The following is a 23,515-nucleotide window of genomic DNA, read 5'->3' as shown; positions in this document are numbered from 1 at the left end:
TTTTAATAGTTTGAGAAGAATAGGTATTAACTCTTCTTTAAATGTTTGGTAGATTTTGCCTGTGAAGCTGTCTGGCCCTTATGGCCTTTCATATATCCCAGACAGGGTGCTGCAGAAGTCTCCAACTCAGAACCACCAGATTTTTTGAAATAACTCCAAAAGAAAAAAAAAAAAAAAAAAAACCTGTTCCCCCTAACTGAAAAACTGTTATTAGGCCATTAACAGAATTTTTGCCAATACTAATCCTATTCCAGTCAAACATCAATAGAAAAACCATACCTTCTTCTAGTGGTTGAACAGGGATTTTATCTTCCCTACCCATTCATGATAAAAAATAAAAATAAACTCTCAATAAGCTAGGAGTAGAGGGGAACTACCTCAACTTAATAAAGAGTATATACAAAAAACTTAGAGGTAACATCATACTTAATGTTAAAAGACTGAATGTTTCCCCTCTAAGATAAGGAACAAGACAACTCTGGAAGTTTAGCCTCTGCAGTAAGGCAAGAAAAAGAAATAAAATGCATACAGATCAGAAAGGAAGATATAAAACCATCCCTATTGGCAGATGATATGAAAACTTAAAAAACCCCAAACAACCTACAAAAATAGTCCTAGAATTAATAAGTGATTTCAGTAAGGTCATAGGTCACAAAATCAACACCAAAAAAAATCACATTTTTATATACTAACTATAAATTTGTGGAAACCTAAATTAAAAATACATTACCACTTGCAGTAACTCCAAAGGAAATATGTGGATATAAATCTAAAAAAATATGCACAGAATCGATATGTGGAGAGCTATACAACTGTGATGAAAGAAATCAAAGAAGGCTAGATAAATGGGGAAACAAAGTGTGCATGAATTGGAAGACTCAGCATAGTTAAGATGTCAGTTCTCTTCAAATTGACAAACAGGTTTCATACAATTTCTAACAAAATCCCAGCAAAGTTTTTCAAGTAAACTCTATGCCCAACATGGGGGTTGAACTTATAACCCCAAGATCAAGAGTTCCATGATCTACCAACTAAACCAGCCACCCTCCCTACACCCAGCAAAGTTTTTGTAGACACAGACAAACTTATTCTAAAATTTGTATGGAAAGGCACAGGTCCTTAATCTTTGAAAAAGAATAAAGTAGGAGTAGTGACTCTATTCAACATTAAATCTTATTATATAGTTATAGTAATCAGACAGTGTGGTGTGAAGGAGGGATAAACACATAGATTAATGGAACAGAATAGATAAACCAGAAATAGACCTACACAAATATGTCCAACTGATTTTTGACAAAAGGTACAAAAGTAATTCAGTGGAGGAAAGATAGTTTTTTCAACAAATGGTGCCAGAGCAATTAGACATCCACATGCAAAAACAAAAAAGAGAGAGAGAGAGGAGGAGGAGAACAACAACAACAAAAGAAAACCTCAACCTAAGTCTGACAACTTAAAACAAACAAACAATAAAAACTAATTCAAAATGGATCTCAGACAAACATAAAACACAAAATTATTAATAATATTTAGGAAAAAAATAGGAAATCTGCAGGATCTAGGGCTAGGCAGAGATGTCTTAGACTTGACAACAAAGTATGATCCATAAATGAAAAACTGGAAATTAGACCACATCAAAATTTAGAAAACTTTTGTTCTGTGAAAGTATATGTAAAGAGTATAAAATGACAAGCTACAGACTGGGAGAAAATATTTGCAACCCACATTTCTGACAAAAGACTAATATCTGGAACATATAAAGACCTCTCAAAACTCAACAGTAAAAAAAAAATCCAGTTGGAATATGGGCAAAGGACATGAACAGACATTTCACCTAAAAGGTATAAAAATGCCATTGAAGCAAATGAAAGACATTCAACATCATTAGTCACCAGGGAAATGCAAATTAAAACAACAATGAGATGTTATTATACACTTAACAGAATGGCTATAAACATAGTGATAAGACCAAATATTTTTGAGGATGCAGAGAAACTGGACCACCTGTATATTGCTAGTGGGAATATAAATTGGTACAAGTGCTCTCAAAAATTGACAGTTTCTTATAAAACTAAACATGCAACTACCATACAACCCAGCAATTACACATTTGGGTGCTCATCCCAAAAAAATGAAAACCTGTGTTCACACAAAAACCTGTACACAAACATGAATGTTCACAGCAGCTTTACTTGTAAAAGCCAAAAACTGGAATCAGCCCATATGCCCTTTTGCAGGTGAATAAACACATCATACCATCCACACCATTGCCTACTATTCAGCAATAAAAAGGGATGAAATATTGATATATGCAATAGTTTAGATGAATCTCAAGGGAATTGTGCTGAGTAAAAGAAAGAATCAAAAGATTACATATTGTATGATTCCATTTGTATAACAGTTTTGAAATGAGAACATTTTAGAAACTGAGGATGTGGGATGCCTAGCTGGCTCAGCTGGTAGAGCATGTGACTCTTGATCTCCAGGTGGTGAGTTCAAGCCCCACATTAAACAGAGCTTAGTTTTTAAAAAGCAAAGCAAAGCAAAGGGAAGAAACTGAGGACATTTGCTCAGGGGTGGGAGGGTGAAGTAAGTGTAGCTCTAAAAAGACAAGAGGAAGGATCTTTGTGGTGTTTGAAAAGTCCAATATCTTTACTGTGGTGGTAGATATATGAACCAAGACATGTGATAAAACTGTATAGAGGTAAACACACACATACACACACACGAGTATAAGTAATACTGGAGAAATCTGAAAAAGACTGGTGGATTATGTTAGTCAGTATGCTGACTGTGATATTAAACTATAATTTTGCAAAATGTTATCATTGCAGGAAAATGAGCAAAGTGTACACAGATCCTACTTCTTACAACTGCATGTGAATCTATAATTATTTCAATAAAAATTTCAATTAAAGAAGAAAAGGATAGTTTGGGAGGTTTGAGTGATGGTGTTTCATAAAAAGTAATACATTCCCTGATTTTTAAAAAAATGGATGTTTAGGGGTGCCTGGGTGGCTCAGTCAGTTAAGTGTCTGCCTTCAGCTCAGGTCATGATCCCAGGGTCCTAGGATCGACTCCCATGTTGGGCTTCCCACTCGGCAGGAAGCCGGCTTCTCCCTCTCCCTCTGCCTGCCACTTCCCCTGCTTGTGCTCTCTCCCTCTGTCAAATTAAAAAATCTTTTTAAAAAAATGGATGTTTCATTCTAATCACAGTGAAACAAAAATCGTAATGCCAAAGGCTCATGAAAATGCAAAGAAACTCATGCACTGCTAAGGGGAATGTAAAATGTATAATCACTCTGGAAAACAGTTTGTCAGATTCTTACAAAACTAAAGGTGCAACTATCATACAAGCCAGCAATTGTGTTCTTAGGATTTATTCCAGGGAAATGAAATCTTATATTCATACAAAAACTTATACATGAATATTCAGAGCAGCTTTATTTGTAATAGCTAAAAACTGGAAACGGGACATCAGGAAGATGGCAGGATAGGAGACCTTTCCCTCTCCTCCCACAGACACCCTGAATAAACAGCTACACACAGATCAATTCCCTCTGAAAGATATCCAGAAACTAGCTGAGACACTCCTACACTACCAGGCAACTGAGAAAATAGCCACATCAAAATAGATGGGAAAAGCTGAGACACACTCTCACCATAAACCCCATCCTACACAGCACCTTACAATCAGGTGGGAACCCCCAACCCCCAGCTTTTCCCAGAAGAGCAAAGGGTTTACACCACACATCTAGTGCTTCAACTTATAGGGTTGACAACCAAAGGATTGGCTCCTAACTTGCTGGTTTCTAGGAGCTGACAGGCCTATCATAGACTAAAATCAGAGACTGGTATTAAAGCAGCACACAAAAACTTTCCTCGGGTATTCCCCCAGATCAGCATAGAGCAAGCAGGCAAAAATGGCCAGCTCTAAGTTTCTCCCTAGAAGGTATTAGACTATACATCGAAAGTCTTAACTTTCCTAGCTGCTACCTTGAGGGTCTGGCTTCTAACTAGCCTGCATCTGGGAGCTGACAGACAGAAAATCACTACTCTCCTAGAAGTCTGAATAAGCCAGTGGCCACTTTCTGTAGCTCCTTTTCGCCTGGCTTGCTCCAGAGGTAGAATGAAGACTCCAACTAACCTTCCTGTCTCTGAGAGCCAATCGGCCCAGCATTCATTAGGCCCTTGAGGGTGACAGACAGTAAAGCAACAGTTTTAAAGAGTGTGTGGTCTGAATGAGAGTGCAGCCAATGGCCACAGGGCCTCTTCCCAACTCAGGGTACAGTGAGTAGGGGATTCCCTCTCTCAGCTGCTCACTGAGAGAAGGAATTGGACCACACATCTAGCCTTCCCCACTTTTCTGGCTTCTGCTAAGAACGACTAGCTTCTATCCTACCTCAGAGACTAACAGGGTTTGGCATACTCTAGTCTCCTGGGGCATACTAAAAACAAAGATAGTGGTTTGGATGAGCACAAAGGTTTGAGAAGTACCCAGAATCTCTGTCTGAGCTGATCGATGAGGTTCATCACCTACACTAGCCTGGCTCATGAGGCTGGGCTGCGAAAATTGGCAGAGGTGGCTATTTTATCTAAGGCACAGAAACCAGAAACACAGGGAACTCCTGCTTTTAGATTAGGCTCAGAAATTATCTTCTTTGGAGAATGAAGGGACATAGACACAGCTGTCTTTGGAAGATCATAACCCCCAGGACACTTTATAATCAAACCATTCCCAGGCAAAAAAAAATAAATCTAAATCACCCAATATTTTTTGACAGTCTAAGATTCTTCCTATTCAGATTATGCCTTGAATATAAGTGATCCTCAAATCAAGTAGGAAAGGAATATATGCACTCAAATCAGACATATTGAAAGTCAAATGCACAGCATGCACATGGTATGTCAGATGTGATAGGAACTACTTCCCATTAGGGCCAATTGTCTTCAGGTGGGGAGTGCTTCCTCCATGAACCTACAAGCACAATAACTGACCCAATTTTAATCCATTTTAAAATTATCAATGTACTCAATTTCCTTTTAAACTTTCCTAATTATGAGTTTTGTTAGTTTTTGCTGCATAAAATGTCAACCATAATTTAGCTTAACTTGGAAGACAGTGGCAGCTCCCACACCTAAAGTCACATTAGGAGAAAACATCTCTTACATGTAGGGAGAGAATCTGGTAGTGGGATCACCTACCTTTCAGCAACCTACTGGGGTCAGAGCTTGGCAACATCAATTACAGGGGGAAAATTTGAACAAATTTAAAAGTTTTGAGGTGTCTGGGTGGCTCATTCAGTTAAGAGTCTGCCTTCAACCTGGGTGGCTCAGTTGGTTAAGCGACTGCCTTCGGCTCAGGTCATGATCCCAGAGTCCTGGGATCGAGTCCCACATCAGGCTCCCTCTCAGTGGGGAGCCTGCTTCTCTCTCTGCCTCTGCTTGCCATTCCCCCTGCTTGTGCTCTTTCTCTCTGTTAAATAACGAAAATCTTTAAAAAAAAAAAAAAGAGTCTGCCTTCAGCTCAGGTCATGATCCCTGGGATCAAGCCCTGCATTGGGCTACCTGCTCAGCAGAGAGCCTGCTTCTCCATCTCCTCCCCACTCATGCTCTCTCTCACTATCTCTGTCTCTCTTGCTCTCGCAAATAAAATCTTTAAAAAATTTTTTGAAGTTTTGCATTTTATTTATATTCCAAGAAAGAGTTAAAGACAATTTTATTAATAATATTAGACATAGCTGGAAGATGACAAAATCAAAGTGCCCATCCTAACCACATGGAGTTACACTAAGCTATTTATACCTCTAAAACCAATAGACCCAAAGAGAGAACCAGCTTACTACTGGTTCATTTACATAAAAGATTCAATTAATGAAATACAATTAATTTTCATTAGGCTATAATATTATGACTTTATATAATTTTCAGAACAATTTGTTTCTAAAATTTCAAACCCTGAATATATAAAATGGTAATGGTTTCTATCTATTTTTTCTTAGGCATATGAAAACTCAAGCATAAGAATGTACCATGAACAGTAATTATTACTATCTGATTGGCAACTTTTTTATTCTCAGCTTAAAGACATCGTATTATGTGATTTATGTATACTAGGCTCTCCATAAATGTTGTTTGAATTGAATTCATAAAAGACCACTGAGTAGAAAATCAAGGAAGATATTCTTTAGCACAATATAGAGAACTAAGAGGAATTTTCAAATAGTGAAAAGTACGGTATTGCAAAGTAAAATTGTACCCATCCAGATGAAAATTAGCATAAGCAAGATCACCATATGTAGAATTCTATAGAAAAGATTTCTGCAATCATGGGAAATTGAACTAGAAGATCCACTTACCTTCCAAAGCTCTGTTTCTGCAACCTCATCCTGGACAGAGCATCCCTCAGAGCCTGATGGACCTGCTTGTTCCGCAGAGTGTAGATGACAGGGTTGAGCAGCGGGGTCACCACCGTGTTCACAAGGGCAGCCTCCCTGTTGGAGTCCAGCCTGCTCCTTTGCTTTGGTTTCACGTATATAAACACACAGCTGCTGTACATCAGAGAGAGGACAATGAGGTGAGACGAACAGGTGGAGAAAGCTTTCTTTTTCTCTTTGGCTGACGGGAGTTGCAGGATTGTGAGTACTATGTTGCCGTAGGCAATGATGGTTATGATAAGGGATGTCAAAAGGATAAACAAGGCAAGGACAAAGGCCAACATATCAACAGACCTGGTGTCAGAACAGGAGAGATGAATCAGGGGGCCAAGGTCACAGAGAAAGTGAGGGATGACATGGGGGCCACAGAAGGATAACTGGAAAACCTTTACTACCAGACCAGTGATAAGAGTGAAGGCCAAAGCACAGCAGGCAGTGACCAAGAGGAAGCAAGTCTTCGGGTTCATGATGGTCAGGTAATGCAGAGGCTTGCAAATGGCCAGGTACCGATCCAAGGACATCACAGCCATGAGGAATAAAATTATTGACCCAAAAAACAGAAAAGAAAAGGCTTGTATGAGACAAGCAGTAAAGGAAATTGTTTGCCTTCCTGAAAGAAAGATGGACAGCAGTTTAGGAATAACTGTGGTGATAAAACAGCATTCAGAGAAGGAGAAAATGCTGAGTAAAATATACATTGGTGTCTGGAGGCGATAGTCAACCCAAGTAATGATGATGATCACCACATTTCCTGTGATAGAGGCCAGGTATGCCAGCAGATGCACCAGGAAGAAGATGTTCCCCAGGTACTGGACGGCAGGAAACCCTTCCAGAATGAATTCTTGGATTGTTGTCTCATTCCTCACCTCCATAGTGAGCTCCATTTCTCTGTCATCAATTCTGTTGGATCTGTTAAACAGAAAACACTATCACCAAAGAATAAAAAGTTTAATTGATGGACTATTAAAAAAAATAAATACTACTTGCAGCTACAATTCTGAATGAGGAATCACTTTATATCATTTAAATGCCGTATTATAAGTTATTTTGAACTTTTTCTATTTTAAAATTATAAAAAGTGAAGGTTTATTGTTTATTTTTGAAAATAATTTTTAATGTGCAACTTAACTTTTCTAGAATATAGTATATTGGAATAATAGTCCATAAGGTAAATGATGTAAAATAAAAATTATTGTTTACAGATAACATATAAAACCAACAGATAACAATGAAAGCTGTCATCCCACAGAGAGTATTTTTATAGGATCAAATGTTAATTTCTATACTTCAGGTAGCATATGCAATATATAAAGCCCTCCAATGTACTGACTTTAGCCCTCTGGAAAAAGAAAGTATGTGTGTGGTGGGGGGAACCATTTTCCTATTAGCATGTTCCAAACTAGTTATTTTCCTGAAGTTGGTTCATCCTGGGTTCTTTACCCAAAACTTTAAGACTGAGCAGGAAATCTAGTTTATAGCAGTATCTCTTAACTACCCAGTCCTTGGGTTTAAGAGAAACCATGTCTAAAAATGGGGGTGAGGGATGGTTACATGACTTGGTTGTTCAGCATCAATGAGTAAACATTTAATGAATGCATCAGTTTCCCTCTCACTCTACACACCCGGCAGAACAGAAGATTTTCCTTCTGCTATTAGTCCTAAATTACCTTTCAACATTGTTTTCTGGCAATATTTTTGTTACACTGGAAAATTTCGGTGTGGTGGAATTACACCTATATTCCCACTGCAATCAATACAGGAACATTCATTTTATTAAATTTTTTTAAAGATTTTATTTATTTATTTGAGAGAGAGAGAGAGATCATGGGGGGTGGGGGGGCAGAGGGAGAAGCAGAATCCCTCCTGAGCAGGGAGCCCAATGTGGGGCTCAATCCCAGGACCCTGGGATCATGACCTGAGCCAAAGACAGATGCTTAACCGACTGAGCCACCCAGGTGCCCGAGGAACATTCGTTTTTTAAAAAATGCCAATGCCTAGCTAAAATCCGGAAGAATTGACATGTAATCTTTGGGAAAGGAGTCTGGGCATCTGTTGGAAATCAGTGCTCTAGTAAGTAAGTCATCATAATTAAATTGTATTTTACTTAATTCTTTAGTTAAAACTATTACATTAACTATGCATGATCCACAATACAAACTTAAACATAACCAGTCTCTGCTTTAAATATTGACTTGTTAGATTGCAAGTTATTCCCATGGTCAAGTACTCACCAAGAAGCAGCTCACAGGAAACAGAGCTTCTTTGACAATGGGCTTCTCTTTTCTTCCAACAAACCAGGATCTTTCTCCTAAGCTAATGGGGCGGGGGGGGGGGGGCAGTGAAGAACACTCTTAATTGAGATGTACTTTTTTTAACTATTGAAGAAATCAATGAATGCCTATGTCTTAAATTAATAGGAAATTATTAAGGCTAATTTTTTTTTCATGGAAGACAGAGATTTCTAAACTTGGGAAGATTAACAGTCATAGTTTTCCCCATGACAACTGGACCAATAAATCCTACATCAAGACAATAGAAACTGCTGTAAATATGCACGAGAATTTCCTGATGTAACCATTTAAAATTCTTGAATATATTTATATCCACTCTATGGGATACACTGACACAGTCCATCATGAACATCAAACCTAGTGGGTTGTGCATCCATAACAGAAGAGAGTCGGGAAGAAGAAACAACAAAGGTCACTTTCCTTTGGACCCTGTTGCTAATCATTTTCCCATCAACCAGTTGCTCCCCACCTTTCAGAGTAGGTGAGGATCATTGCAGTCATAAATGAGAATACAGTCAAGTGCCCCGATGATATATTTACCATAGGGTTATTTACCATCCCCATGTGGACACACAGGGTCCAAACGGACAAACCTCTGGAACATTCAAGATTCATTAGAGGAGTACAAAAAAAGGGAGCAGGAACTTAAATCACAACAGAGTCCCAGAGGACATATAATTGTTCATATTTGGAAATGAGAAATTTCAGCAGAAACATACCATAATTACCATTTCACTGTATCTGGTAGCATACTACCACCATTCTCAATAGCCTATGCGGTCCTTTGTACAAGTCCTCAAAGGTATATTTGCCATGAGTACTCTAGGGTTGCAAATTTACAAAATCCTGAATTACATATATCAAGAAAGACAAGCTTAGACAACAGAAATACTTTTTTACAATTGTCCTTGCTTTTTTTCCTTTTTAACCTGGTATTTTTTTTAATGAGGTATAATTTATACACTGTAAAATGCACAAACTTTAATTACAGGTTGATAATTTTCTACATATGTAAACAGCCATGCAACCACTACCCAAACCAAACTAAAACATTCCCATTTCATCACAAGTTTCCTTGTGCCTCTTCCCAGTCAATAGCTCACACCAAGAGAAAACAACTAAAGAAGTAATTTAATTTCTGTCATCAAAATTTACTTTTGCCACTTCTTGAAATTCATTTAAATGGAACACATCATGTGTCTGGCTTTATTTTTCCTCAGATTTCTCAGAGTTAACCATGCTATCACATGAACCAATGATTTATTCTTTTATATTGCTTTGTAGTAGATCGTTATCTATGTATACCACAGTTTTCCATTCTTCCACTAAAGGACATTTGTGTCCTTTCCAGTTCAGGGCTACTATGAATAAAGACATTATGAATATTCTTTTACAAGTCTTTTTGAAGACAGCATTCATTTCTCTTGAGTATATGACCTGTAGTGAAAGTACTGATTTAATTATAGAATAGGTCTTAGCACTATAAGAAATCGCAAAACAAGTTCCAAAATTGGATTTAGGCTCTCAATACCAATGCATGAGAATTGAAAATGCTTCATATTACACATTAGTCTTGTAAGTCATTTTTAATTGGACGCATCCTCTATAAATTGGTTCAGCCACTATGGAAAACAATATGGAGGTTCCTCAAAAAATTAAAAATAGAACTACCTTATGATCCAGAAATCCTACTTCTGAGTATATATCCAAAGGAAACGAAAATAGGATATTGAAAGATATATGTACTGCCATGTTTATCACAGCATTATTCACAATAGCCAAGATATGAAAACAGCCATCAGTGGATGAATGGATAAAGAAAACATTATATATATATATATAATGTATTATATACAACACATTATATATATATACATGTATGTATATATATATAATGCATTATACATATATATACTGTATATATAATGTATATACATATATTTTCTATAATATAATGTATATATTATATACATATATAATATATATAATGTAATATTATTCAGCCATGAGAAAGAAGGAAATCCTGACATTTCTGACAACATGGATGGTTCTAGAGGACATTATGCAAAGTAAAGTAAGTCAGAGAAAGATAAATAATATATGATATCTCTTTTTTTTCTTATCAGTCTTGCTGAGTTGGACAATTTTATGAGTCATTTCAAAGAACCAACTTTTTCTTTAATTTTTTATTTTGTTTGTTTTCTATTCCATTGATTTATATATTTGCATTCGTATTTATATGAATGCACACTTATTTGCATACTTTAGTTATAATTTCCTTTTACTTTCCTACCCTTTAAAACTGAACATCTAAACGATTAATTTTATACACTTTTTTCTAATATAGGCATTAATGCTATGAAGTATCCTCTAAGCATGGCTTTAGGCTGCATTTCACAAATTTTAGTATGTTGTTAATATTTTTGCATCCAAAATATTTTCAGATTTTCTTAGTAATATTTTCTGTAATCCAAGAGTGATTTAGAAATGTATTGTTTATATCCAAGTATTGAGGAATTTTCAAGATAAATTATTGTAATTGATTTCTTATTTAATTCAACTGTGATTGGAGAACATATTCTGTATATTTTCAGCCCTTTGAAATGTTCTGAGATTTATTTTACAACCCAGCATAAAATATACCTTGGAATTTTTTTTTTTTTTGTAGTTTCAAGTTTTTATTTAAATTCCAGTTAGTTAACATATAGTGTAATGTTAGTTTTAGGAGACTGGTGATTCATGACCTACATATAACACCCAGGCCTCATCACAAGTGCCCTCCTTAAAATCCATCACCTATTTAGCCCATCCCCTACCCATCACCCCTCCAGCAACCCTCATTTTGTTCTCTATAGTTAAGAGTCTCTCTTATGTTTTGCCTCTTTGTTTCCTTTCCCCCACATTCATCTGTTTTGTTTCTTGAATTCCACATATGAGTGAAAGCATATGGTATTTGTCTTTCTCTGACTGACTTATTTCACTTAGCATAATATACTCTAGCTCCATCCATGTCATTGCAAATGGCAAGATTTCATTCCTTCTATGGCTGAATAATATTCCAGTGTGTGTGTGTGTGTGTGTGTGTGTACCACATCTTCTTTATCTATTCTTCAATCGATGGACATTTGGGCTCTCTCCAAAACTTGACTATTCCCAATAATGCTGCAATAAACATTGGGGTGCATGTATCCCTTTGGATCAGTATTTTTGTATCCTTTGGGAAATACCTAGTAGTGCAATTTCCATGTGCACATGAAAATAATGTGTATTCTTCAGGTGCTAAATGTAATAATCCACAATTACCAATCCACAACTAAGTCCACTTAAGTTGATAGTCATGCAAATCCTCTATACTTACTGATACTTTTTTTTCTTTCTGCTGTATTAATTACTTAAATGATGGTGTTAAACCTCTAACTACGGTTGTGGATTTACTTTTAGTTCTTCCAACTTTTCTATCATTGTGTACATATACATATAGAATTATGTCTTCTTGATTATTTCATTCCTTTATCATTACAAATTTACCTTTTTATCTCTGAAAATACACTTCACTGTGAAGTCTATTTTTTTTTTTTAGATATGTATTACTATGGTTACACAAGCTTTCTTTTGCTTAATGTTTGGAATTTCTTACTCTATGTATTTAAATGTTATTCTTATAACCAGCATGTAGTAAGTAGACCTTCCTTTTTATCTAATATGGTAATCTCTCTGTCTGTCTCTGTCTCTGTGTGTGTGTGTGTGTATGTGTCTCTCTTTCTCCTTTTAATTGGAGTGCTTAATCCATTTACATGTAATGTCATTATTGTAAGGTTAGGTTTAACTCTACCATCTTGAGGTTTCATTTGTCCCCTCTGTTATATATTTCTTATTCTTCTTTCCTGTCTTCTTTTGAATTAACTAAGCATTTTTAATATTCCATTATAATCAGCTCTTATTGTCTTTTAGACAGCTTTCTTGAATTATCATTGATATACAATGGACATATTTAAAGTATATAATTTGATATATTTTGACATATTTAAATACTTGTGAAATCACCACCATAATGAATATACTAAAAATATACATCAACCCAAGTTTCCTACTGCCCCATTATGATGATTCCATTTTATCTTTTTGTTGGCTTCTTAACTATAACTTTTGATTTTTATTTTAGTGGTTGCTTTAATGATTATACTATACATCTTTACCTTGTCATTCCCTACCTCCAAGTGATAGCTTACCACTTCACATATAAGAAATTTATAATAGTATACTTCTATTTCTACCCCCTCAGCTTTTATGATATTGTTGTCATATATTTTCCTTATACACATTACAAACACCACAGTGCATTGTTACTATTTTGTTGAAAGAGTCAATTATCTTTCAAAGACATTTAAATAATTAAAATAAATATCTTATATGCCCATATAGTTACTATTTCTGGTGCTCTTCATTCTTTTGCATGGATTCATATTTCCACCTGGTATAATTTTCTTTTTCTTGGAAGGACTGACTTTACCAATTATTATTCTGTAGGTTTGCTGGTGATTAATTCTTTTATCTTTTGTATGCCCCCATTTTTGAAAGACATTTTCATAGGTATAGAATTCTAGGTTGGCAGATTTTTATTTACGGTCCTTTAAAAGTCCTTGTATCATTGTATTTTCATTTACCTATTTTTTTCAACTAACAGTTTTTTATATCTTATTTTATTTAAATTCAATTAGTTAACATATAGTGTATCATTAGTTTCAGATGTAGAGTTCAGTTATTCATCAGTTACATATAACACCCAGTGCTCATTACATCATGTGTCTTCCTTAATGCCCATCACCCAATTACCCCATCCCCCCACCCACCTCCCCTCCAGAAACCCTCAGTTTGTTCTCTATAGTTAAGAGTCTCTTATGGTTTGTCTCCCTCTCTGATTTTATCTTATTTTTCCCTCCCTTTCCCTATGATCCTCTGTTTTGTTTCTTAAATTCCACATATGAGTGAAACCATATGATAGTTGTCTTTCTCTGGTTGACTTATTTCACTTAGCCTAATACCCTCCAGTTCCATTCATGTCCTTGTAAATGGTAAGATTTCATCCTTTTTGATGGCTGAGTAATATTCCATTGTATATTTATATATATATGTGTGTGTGTATATACACACACACACATCCTCTTTATCCACTCATCTGTCGATGGACATCTTTCCAAAGAGGATTCTATGTTATCTTTATCTTTGTTCCTCAGTATAAAACATGTAATTTTTCCTTCTGGCTGCTTTTAAGATTTTCTGTTTATCACTGGTTTTGAGCAATTTATTATGTGCCTTGGTGTAGATTTTTTCATTTTTCTAATGCTTGGGTTTTACAGAGATTTTTGGTTCTGTTTTCATAAAATTTGGAAAATTTTGGCCATCGTTTCCTTGAATCTTTTTTTGTCACTCCCCTCCACACATAAACTTCTTCAGAAATCTAATTATATGCACGTTGGATTACCTAAAGTTGTCCCATACTTCACTGATGCTCTTTTTTATTTTAGGTGGATTATTTTTTTCTTTGTGTTTTTTTAAGTTTCTGTATCTTCAAATTTGCTAATCTTTCATCTGCAATGTCTAATATTCTATTCATCCCATCTATTAAAATTATCCAGTAAAATTCTGACTCAAAGAAGTGCAATTTTCTTTTTTAAAGCTACTTTATTCAGTTATGATTGATATACAGAAAACTGCACATTTGATGTATACAACTTGATGAGATTAAAGATAAGTATACACTGATGAAACCATCCTCATAGTTGAGGCCATAAACATACACATCACCTCCAAAAGTTTCCTCCAATGCCTTCATTTTCGTTTTCTTTTGTGGTAAGAGCACTTAACATAAGTAAGATCTACACTCTTAGCAAATTTTTAACTATATAATATGGTCCTATAACAACAGACCTTATGTTGTACCGTAGATCTCTAGAACTTATTTACCTTGCAGTACTGAAATTTGGTATATATTGATACTTGTCCCTCTCTGTCTCACCCCAGCCCCTAGTAGCCACTACTATACTCTCTAGTCCTAGGAGTTTGAATATTTTGAATTCCTCATAAAAATGAGATCATGTAGTATTTGTCTTTCTGCGTCTGACTTATTTTACATAGTACAATGTCTGCCAGGTTCATCCATGTTGTCACATATTTTAGGATTTCCTTTTTTTAAGGCTCAGTAATAGTCCACTATGTATATACCACATTTTCTTTATCCATTCATCCATCAATGGACACTTGTGTTGTTTCTATATCTTGGGTATAGTGAATAACGCTGCAGTGAACATGGGAGTACAGATATCTCTTCAATATCTTCACTTCAACTCCTTTGGATATATACCCAGGAGTAGGATTGTTGGATCATATGGTAGTTCTATTTTTTTATATCCAACTTTTTAAACCATTTTTTAGTCAAGTATAATTGTTATACAGTGTTATGTTAGTTTCAAGTGTACAATACAGTGATTCAGTAAATATATACATCACCCAGTGTTCATCATGAAAATGTAATCTTAATCCCCTTCACCTATTTCACCCATCCCCACAACCACCTCCCCTCCAGCAATCACCAGTTTGTTCTCCATATTTAAAAGTCTGTGTTTTTTTTTGTCTTTTTCTTTGTTCATTTGTTTTGTTTCTTAAATTCCACATACAAATGAAATCATATGGTATCCATCTTTCTTTGAATGACTCATTTCACTTAGCATTATACTGCCCCATAACTGGGTGATGAGCATTAAGGAGGGCACTTGATGTAATGAGCACTGGGTGTTATATGCAGCTGATGAATCACTAAATTCTACCCCCTAGATCATCCATGCTGCCTCAAATGACAAGATTTCATTTTTTGTAGCTGAGTATTCCATTGTGTGTATGTGTATATGTATATTTGTGGTATGTGATATATATATATATATATATATATATATATATATATATATATATTCTTTATCCATTCATCTATAGATCAACACTTGGGTTGCTTCCTATTTTAATTCTTTGAGGAACCTCCATATTATTTTCCATAGTGACTGCACCAGTTTAGTTTCTCATCAACAATGTACAAAGGTTCCCTTTTTTACACATCCTCACCAATACTTCTTGTCCTTTATTTTTTTTGAATAGCCATTCTAACCTAGCCTAAGTGTGAGATAATATCTCATTGTGGTTTTGATTTGTATTTCTCTGATGATTAATGATTTTGAGCATCTTTTCATATACCTATTGGCCATTTGTATGTCTTCTTTGGAAAAAATGTCTATTCAGGTCGTTTGCCCATTAGATTGTATTTATTATTGATTTGTATGAGTTCTTTATATATTTTGGATTAGCTGTGTGTGGTCCCAGATTTGGCCCTGATTCCTGTCACTAGCTTGCACCACTGGGCTCACCTTCAGGCAGCCCCCACAGCTGTGCACCTGCATGCCCCAGCCCAACTGCCATCACCAGTCTCCACGGCTGTGTGCACTCCTGTAGGGAGACCCTGCTGCCAAGAACCACACTTTTCATTGTTCATTCTGGGAAAAATCGTTGACAATGTGATACCTTAAGTAAAGGGACTAGCTCAAATGTCAGAAAAAGAGATAAGCCTACACAAAAAAGATACATGGAAATCTTTATATATACATAATGTTCTGTTAGTTGAATAAAATATATTCTTCAAATTCTTACAAAATTGTGTGCCAGAAATCTTCATAACACAGTTATTATCCTTGCAATCACAGAATAATACAGTCAGAGCAAAGCGTGATAGTGGCCATTAACCAACCATGCCAACCAAACACCAGTTCCAGGATTTTTCTTACAGTGTTTTGTGTTCAAATCCATCCTTTCCTATGAAAGTCTTGAATAACTGAATTACAGCTGTAATTATTCCATTAAAATATCCCATCATTGGGCGCCTGGGTGGCTCAGTTGGTTAAGCGACTGCCTTCGGCTCAGGTCATGATCCTGGAGTCCTGGGATTGAGTCCCGCATCGGGCTCCCTGCTCGGCAGGGAGTCTGCTTCTCCCTCTGACCCTCCTCCCTCTCATGCTCTCTGTATCTCATTCTCTCTGTCTCAAATAAATAAATAAAATCTTAAAAAAAAAAAAATATCCCATCATTTGCACAGTGAAGGAAACCATCAAAAAACAAAAAGGCAACCTACTGAGTAGAAAATATTCACAAATGATATACCCAATAATGGGTTAATATCCAAAATATATTTTTTAAAAACTTAAACACCCCCTAAATTCAAATAATCTGATTTTAAAATGCGTGGAGGACCTGAATAGTCATTTTTCCAAAGAAGACATATACATGGCCAACAGACACACAAAAGAGACAGAGGCAAACCATAAGAGACTCTTACTATAGGGGAAAAAACTGAGGGTTGCTGGAGGGGAGGTGGGCGGGGGATGGGGTAACTGGGTGATGGGCATTAAGGAGGGTACTTGATGTAATGAGCACTGGGTGCTATATGCAACTGATGAATCACTAAATTCTACCCCTAAAACTAATAATACACTATGTGTTAACTAACTTGAATTTAAATAAAAAAAAAAAAATGTCATGTAGGAACACACACACACACAAAAAGGACTAAAACAAACAAAAACATCTGATCATTTTCTCTCTTCTAGGCTCAAATTGTATTTCTATTACAGTGTGTCTCCATGTCATGTTTGGTAGCAACAGAGTCATTTCACACTAGTACTAACAATGGACACCCAGAGATTATCACATCAAACCTCTCATTCCACAAATATACTTGTTTATAGATTTATTTGGAAAAACTCTACAGTCATCATTAGACTCTTTTCTACCTCTGATTAGATTCATTCCAGTTCCTTTAAATTTCCTGTAGTAGGGAGACAATCTTAACTACTTAATTCCTTGTTCCAGAACTTCTAATGCTTCCTTTCCTGTGGTACTCATCATCAGGTCTTTACTACTGAAATCAACCTGGCAAACCAGTAAAACCAATGGGAACTTTTGATTTCAATTAGAGACACTTATGTGTCTTCATTACAGTGAGAACTAGAATTATAAAGATTTATATTCTATTTATATAAAAACTATGCACCATTGAAAATAATTGCATTGAGTCATTTCAAGTAATGTTATTAATATCATGACAGTTATGTATATATGTGTCCTTCAAAAATCAATAGTGACCATGTTGCATCTATCCTTGAACCAGTTTGATATTCTTAATTCTTGTGAATTTCACTTTTCATCCCCATGCACTTACCACAAGTAGATACTTGAAAACAGACCTTTCCTACTTTGAGATTCCACATGCATCAAACAGAATCATGTATATGAGGCTGTTCATTAAAATTTGTTGAATCCTATTGAGCTAAAACTAGTGAACAAATCCAGGAAGATAATTTCATCTCAATATAAAGAAGAATGTTAGAGCTTTCAAGTAGTGGAGTATATTGGATTATAAGATAAATTGGCCCCTATTCTAAGAATAAACAAGCAGAACCTCTAAAAACACATTTGCAAGTCTATATAGGAGATTCCAGAAATAGGAGGGAGACTGAATTAGATGTAGAAGGGGCATTCTCCCTCTGACAGTCTCTTGATCTATTTCTGCAATCTAACCCTGAACAAAGCATCCCTCAGAGCCTGGTGGACATGCTTATTCCGTACTGTATAGAGGATAGGGTTGAGCAGTGGGGTCACCACTGTGTTCACAAGGGCAGCCTCCCATTGGAGTCCAGCCTGTTCATTTGCTTTGGTTTCACATATATAAAGACACAGCTGCCATACATCAGAGAGAGGACCATGAGGTGACATGAACAGGTAGAGAAAGCTTTCTGTTGCTCCCTCGCTGATGGTAGTCACATGATTGTGACTATTATGTTGCTGTAGGCAGTGATGGTTATGATAAGGGATGTCAAAAGGATAAACAAGGCAAGGACAAAGGCCAACATTTCAGTAGATCTGGTATCAGAACAAGAGAGATGAATCAGGGGCCCAAAATCACAGAAGTGAGGGATGACATGGGGGCCACAGAAGGATGACTGGGAAAGCATTATAACTGGAACCACCATGAGGATGAATCCCAAAGCTAAACAGGCAGTGACTAGAAGAAAACACATCCTTGGGTTCATGATGGTTGGGTAATACAGAGGTTTGCAAATGGCCAAGTACCAATCTAGGGATAATACAGCCATAAGGAAGAAAACAGTTGTTCCCAGGAAAAGGAAGACAAAGGCTTGTGTGAAGCAGGCAGCAAAGGAAATTGATTGTCTCCCTAACAGAAAGATGGCCAGCAATTTTGGAATAACAGTGGTTATAAAACAGCATTCAAAAAAGGAGAAACTGCTGAGGAAGAAGTATATGGGTGTCTGGAGGTGATGGTCAGCCCAGGTAATGGTGATTATGAGTATGTTTCCCATGATGGAGGCCAGGTATGCCAGCAGATGCACCAGGAAGAGAACCTTTCCAAGGTGCTGGACACTAGGAAACCCCTCCAGGGTGAATTCCTGAACTTCTGTCTAGTTTCTTGCATCCTCCATCCCTGACTTTTCCATTTCTTCAATTCTATGAGCTATGTTGTAGAGTATCATGACTGAAGAATGAAGAACTTTATTTTATTAAACACATAAAACAGTGTAGGTAAATGGGTGGAGTGGGAGGTACAGGCTTCCAGTTATGGAATGAATGAGTCATAGGGATGAAAGCTATAGCATAGGAAATACAATCGATGGTATTGTAATAGTGTTGTATGTTGACAGTTGCTACACTTGTGGTTGAAAATAGCATAACATATAGAGTTGTTGAATCATTATATTGTATACCTGAAACTAATGTAACATTGTTGTTGACTATACTTTAATTTTAATTTTTTAAGAAAGGGGAAAAATTAATAAAAAATAAAATAGTGTAGGCATGATGACTGGATTTTTCTACTATTTTAAACATTATATTTTATGTCTAATTTTTGCACTTTATTAAGTAAAAATAAATTTTTATCTATGAATATATTTATGTTAAATGATAAAAAAGAACTGTGCATGTGCTATGAGTTTTCATAAAGAATAATGTAATTTTAACAGTGTTAGTTATTTTTCTACAGTCTATTGACAAGAGAAAAATCCTGGGAGGGGGAAAGATGGTGGAGGAGTAGGGGACCCTATTTCAACTGGTCCTCGGAATTGAGCTGGATATCTACCAGACCACTCTGAGCACCCATGAAACCAGCCTGAGATGTAAGAAGATCTGGATCTCTACAAACAGAATATCGGAGGATAAACGGCAGCGGGAGGGTGCCTGGACGTCGGGAGCCTACACTGCCAGTGAGTGACAGCCTCATGCACTGCAGATGGGGCGCAGAATCGCAGACCGGTAGCATCGGGAAAGAACTTTAGGGCAGCCCCCGGGGTGGAAAACCAGACTGGCAGGGTCGCGCGCACACGAACCGCAGCCAACCGGACAGAAACCCAGAGCGACGGTCGCGTGCACGGAACTGCAGCCTACAAGACGGAAACCCAGTGCGCCGGGGTCGCCCCAGTGAACTGCAACCCCCAGGGTGGAAACCCCCAGCAGCAGAGTCGCATGCGCACGAACTGGGAGCGGCTGGCGGTTTTAGTAGAACAAAGGGCAGAGACGTGCCCCGACCTGGAGGCAGGACTGGCAGCGCTATGGAGGGGTGCACAACCCAGGACTCTGCAGTTTATAGCAGCAGGAACAGAAATGGAGACGGTGTGGTCTGGAGAGCTCACTGAAGAACAGACTGTGGTCTCTCTGCTCTGAGGCAGAGGGTTGGAAACAGTCTCTTCTGCTCTGACGCTCGGAAGAGACGTGGAAAGCTGCCAGGGAAAGGCGCCAGAAAACAAAAGCCCCAAAGACTGATTCCCACTGAGCCCATCCCCCACCACAGGGACGCTCGGTAACTCCGCCCAAACAGGGTTGCCTGAGTAACAGCATGGCAGGCCCCTCCCGCAGAAGACAGGCTGGGAAAACAAGAGGCTAGCAACTCTAAGGTCCCTATAAAATAGGTGCATCTTGCTTGGGTTCTGGTCAATAATTTGGACTCTATACATTCCCTCAAACACCCATCAACAGAATGACTAGGAGGAGGAGCCCCCAAAACAGAAAAGACTCAGAGATTATGACTTATGCTGCAGATTTACAAATGGATGCAGATACAACCAAGATATCAGAGATGGAATTCAGGCTAGCAATTGTGAAGACAATGGCTAGAATGGAGAAATCAATTAATGGCAACATAGAATCTCTAAGGGCAGAAATAAAAGGTGAATTGGCAAAACTTAAAAATGCTATCAATGAGATCCAATCCAATCTAGATAATCTTACAGCTAGGGTAACTGAGGCAGAAGAGCAAATAAGCGACCTGGAAGACAATATAATAGATAAAAAGGGAAAAGAGGAGGCCAGGGAAAAACAACTCAGAATCCATGAAAATAGAATCAGAGAAATAAGTGACACCATGAAGCATTCCAATGTCAGAATAATTGGAATCCCGGAGGGAGTGGAGACAGAGAGAGGACTAGAAGATGTATTTGAGCAAATCATAGCTGAGAAATTCCCTAATCTGGGGAATGAAACAAACATTCGAGTCCTAGAGGCAGAGAGGACCCCTCCTAAGATCAAGGAAAACAGGCCAACACCCTGGCATGTAATAGTAAAACTTGCAAATCTTAGAACCAAGGAAACCATCTTAAGGGCAGTTAGGGGGAAGAGATTCCTTACGTACAGAGGAAGGAACATCAGAATAATGTCAGACCTATCCACAGAGACCTGGCAAGCCAGAAAGGCCTGGCAAGACATATTCACTGTACTAAATGAGAAGAACATGCAGCCAAGAATACTTTATCTGGCAAGGCTTTCATTTAGAATGGATGGAGAGATGCAGAGCTTCCACGACTGGCAGAAGTTGAAAGAATATGTGACCACTAAGCCGGCCCTGCAAGAAATGTTAAGGGGGGTTCTATAAAAGGAGAAAGACCCCAAGAGTGATCTACAACAGAAATTTACAGGGACAATCTATAAAAACAATGTCTTCACAGGCAACATGATGACAATTAATTCGTATCTTTCAATAATCACTCTCAATGATTGGCGTAATGGCGTAAACACTCCCATAAAATGACACAAGGTTGCAGATTGGATAAAAAGACAGGACCCATCCATATGCTGTCTACAAGAGACTCATTTTGAACAAAAAGATACATCTAGACTGAAAGTGAAGGGATGGAGATCTATCTTCCATGCCAGCGGACCTCAAAAGAAAGCTGGGGTAGCAATTCTTATATCAGACAAATTAGATTTTAAACCAAAGTCTGTAATAAGAGACACAGAAGGACACTATATCATTCTTAAAGGGTCTATGCAATAAGAAGAACTAACAATTGTAAATATCTATACCCCCAACATGGGAGTAGCCATCTACATAAGCCAACTGTTACCCAAAATAAAGAGTCATATTGATAACAATATGTTAATTGTAGGAGACCTCAAGACTCCACTCTCAGCAATGGACAGATCATCTAAGCAGAAAATCAACAAGGAAACAAGAGCTTTGAATGATACCTTGGACCAGATGGACCTCATAGATATTTACGGAACATTCCACCCTAAAACAACAGAATACTCATTCTTCTCAAGTGCACATGGAACTTTCTCCAGAATAGACCACATACTGGGTCACAAATCAGGTCTCAACCGATACCAAAAGAATGACATTATTCCCTGCATAGTCTCAGATCACAATCCTCTAAAACGGAACTCAATCACAAGAAAAAATTTGGAAGAAATTCAAACACTTGGAAGCTAAAGACCACTCTGCTCAAGAATGTTTGGGTCAACCAGGAAATCAAAGAATCAAAGAAGAACTTAAACAACTCATGGAAATCAATGAGAATGAAAACACATCGGTCCAAAACCTATGGGATACTGCAAAGGTGATCCTAAGGGGGAAATACATAGCTATCCAAGCCTCACTCAAAAAAACAGAAAAATCCCGAATTCATCAACTAATTCTACACCTTAAAGAACTAGAGAAGAAGCAACAAACGATGCCTAAGCCATGCATTTGAAGAGAAATAATTAAAATTAGAGTAGAAATCAATGAATTAGAAACCAGAAACACAGTAGATCAGATCAACGAAACTAGAAGTTGGTTCTTTGAAAGAATTAATAAGATCGATAAACCACTGGCCAGACTTATTCAAAAGAAAAGAGAAAGGACCCTAATTAATAAAATTATGAATGAAAGGGGAGAGATCACGACTAACACCAAGGAAATAGAAACAATTATTAGAAATTATTATCAACATCTATATGCCAATAAACTGAGCAATCTGGATGAAATGGAGGCCTTCCTGGAAACCTATAAGCTGCCAAGACTGAAACAGGAAGAAATTGATAACCTGAATAGGCCACTAACCAGTAACAAGATTGAAGCAGTGATCAAAAACCTCTCAAAAAACAAGAGTCCAGAGCCTGATGGATTCCCCAGGGAATTCTACCAAACATTCAAAGAAGAAATAATACCTATTCTCCTGAAGCTGTTTCAAAAAATAGAAACTGAAGGAAAACTTCCAAACTCATTCTATGAGGCCAGCATTACCTTAATCCCCAAACCAGGCAAAGACCCCATCAAAAAGGAGACTTTCAGACCGATATCCCTGATGAATATGGATTCCAAAATCCTCAACAAAATCCTAGCTAATAGGATCCAACAATACATTAAAAGGATCATCCACCATGACCAAGTGGGATTTATCCCCGGGATGCAAGGGTGGTTCA

General features: G+C 37.1%; 1 pseudogene; it reads right to left on the bottom strand.

The window, feature by feature from the left end:
* Positions 1-18,322: 18,322 nt before the first annotated feature.
* LOC123845512 (olfactory receptor 6C75-like) lies at positions 18,323-19,275 on the bottom strand (annotated as a pseudogene).
* Positions 19,276-23,515: the final 4,240 nt, after the last annotated feature.

Source organism: Mirounga angustirostris, unplaced genomic scaffold (assembly GCF_029215605.1).
Source record: "Mirounga angustirostris isolate CCGP_5_RB_7025 unplaced genomic scaffold, mMirAng1.0.hap1 SCAF_6, whole genome shotgun sequence".
Taxonomy (NCBI): domain Eukaryota; kingdom Metazoa; phylum Chordata; class Mammalia; order Carnivora; family Phocidae; genus Mirounga; species Mirounga angustirostris.
Note: the sequence above shows the minus strand (reverse complement) of the source record. Positions and strands in the feature narration are given on the sequence as shown.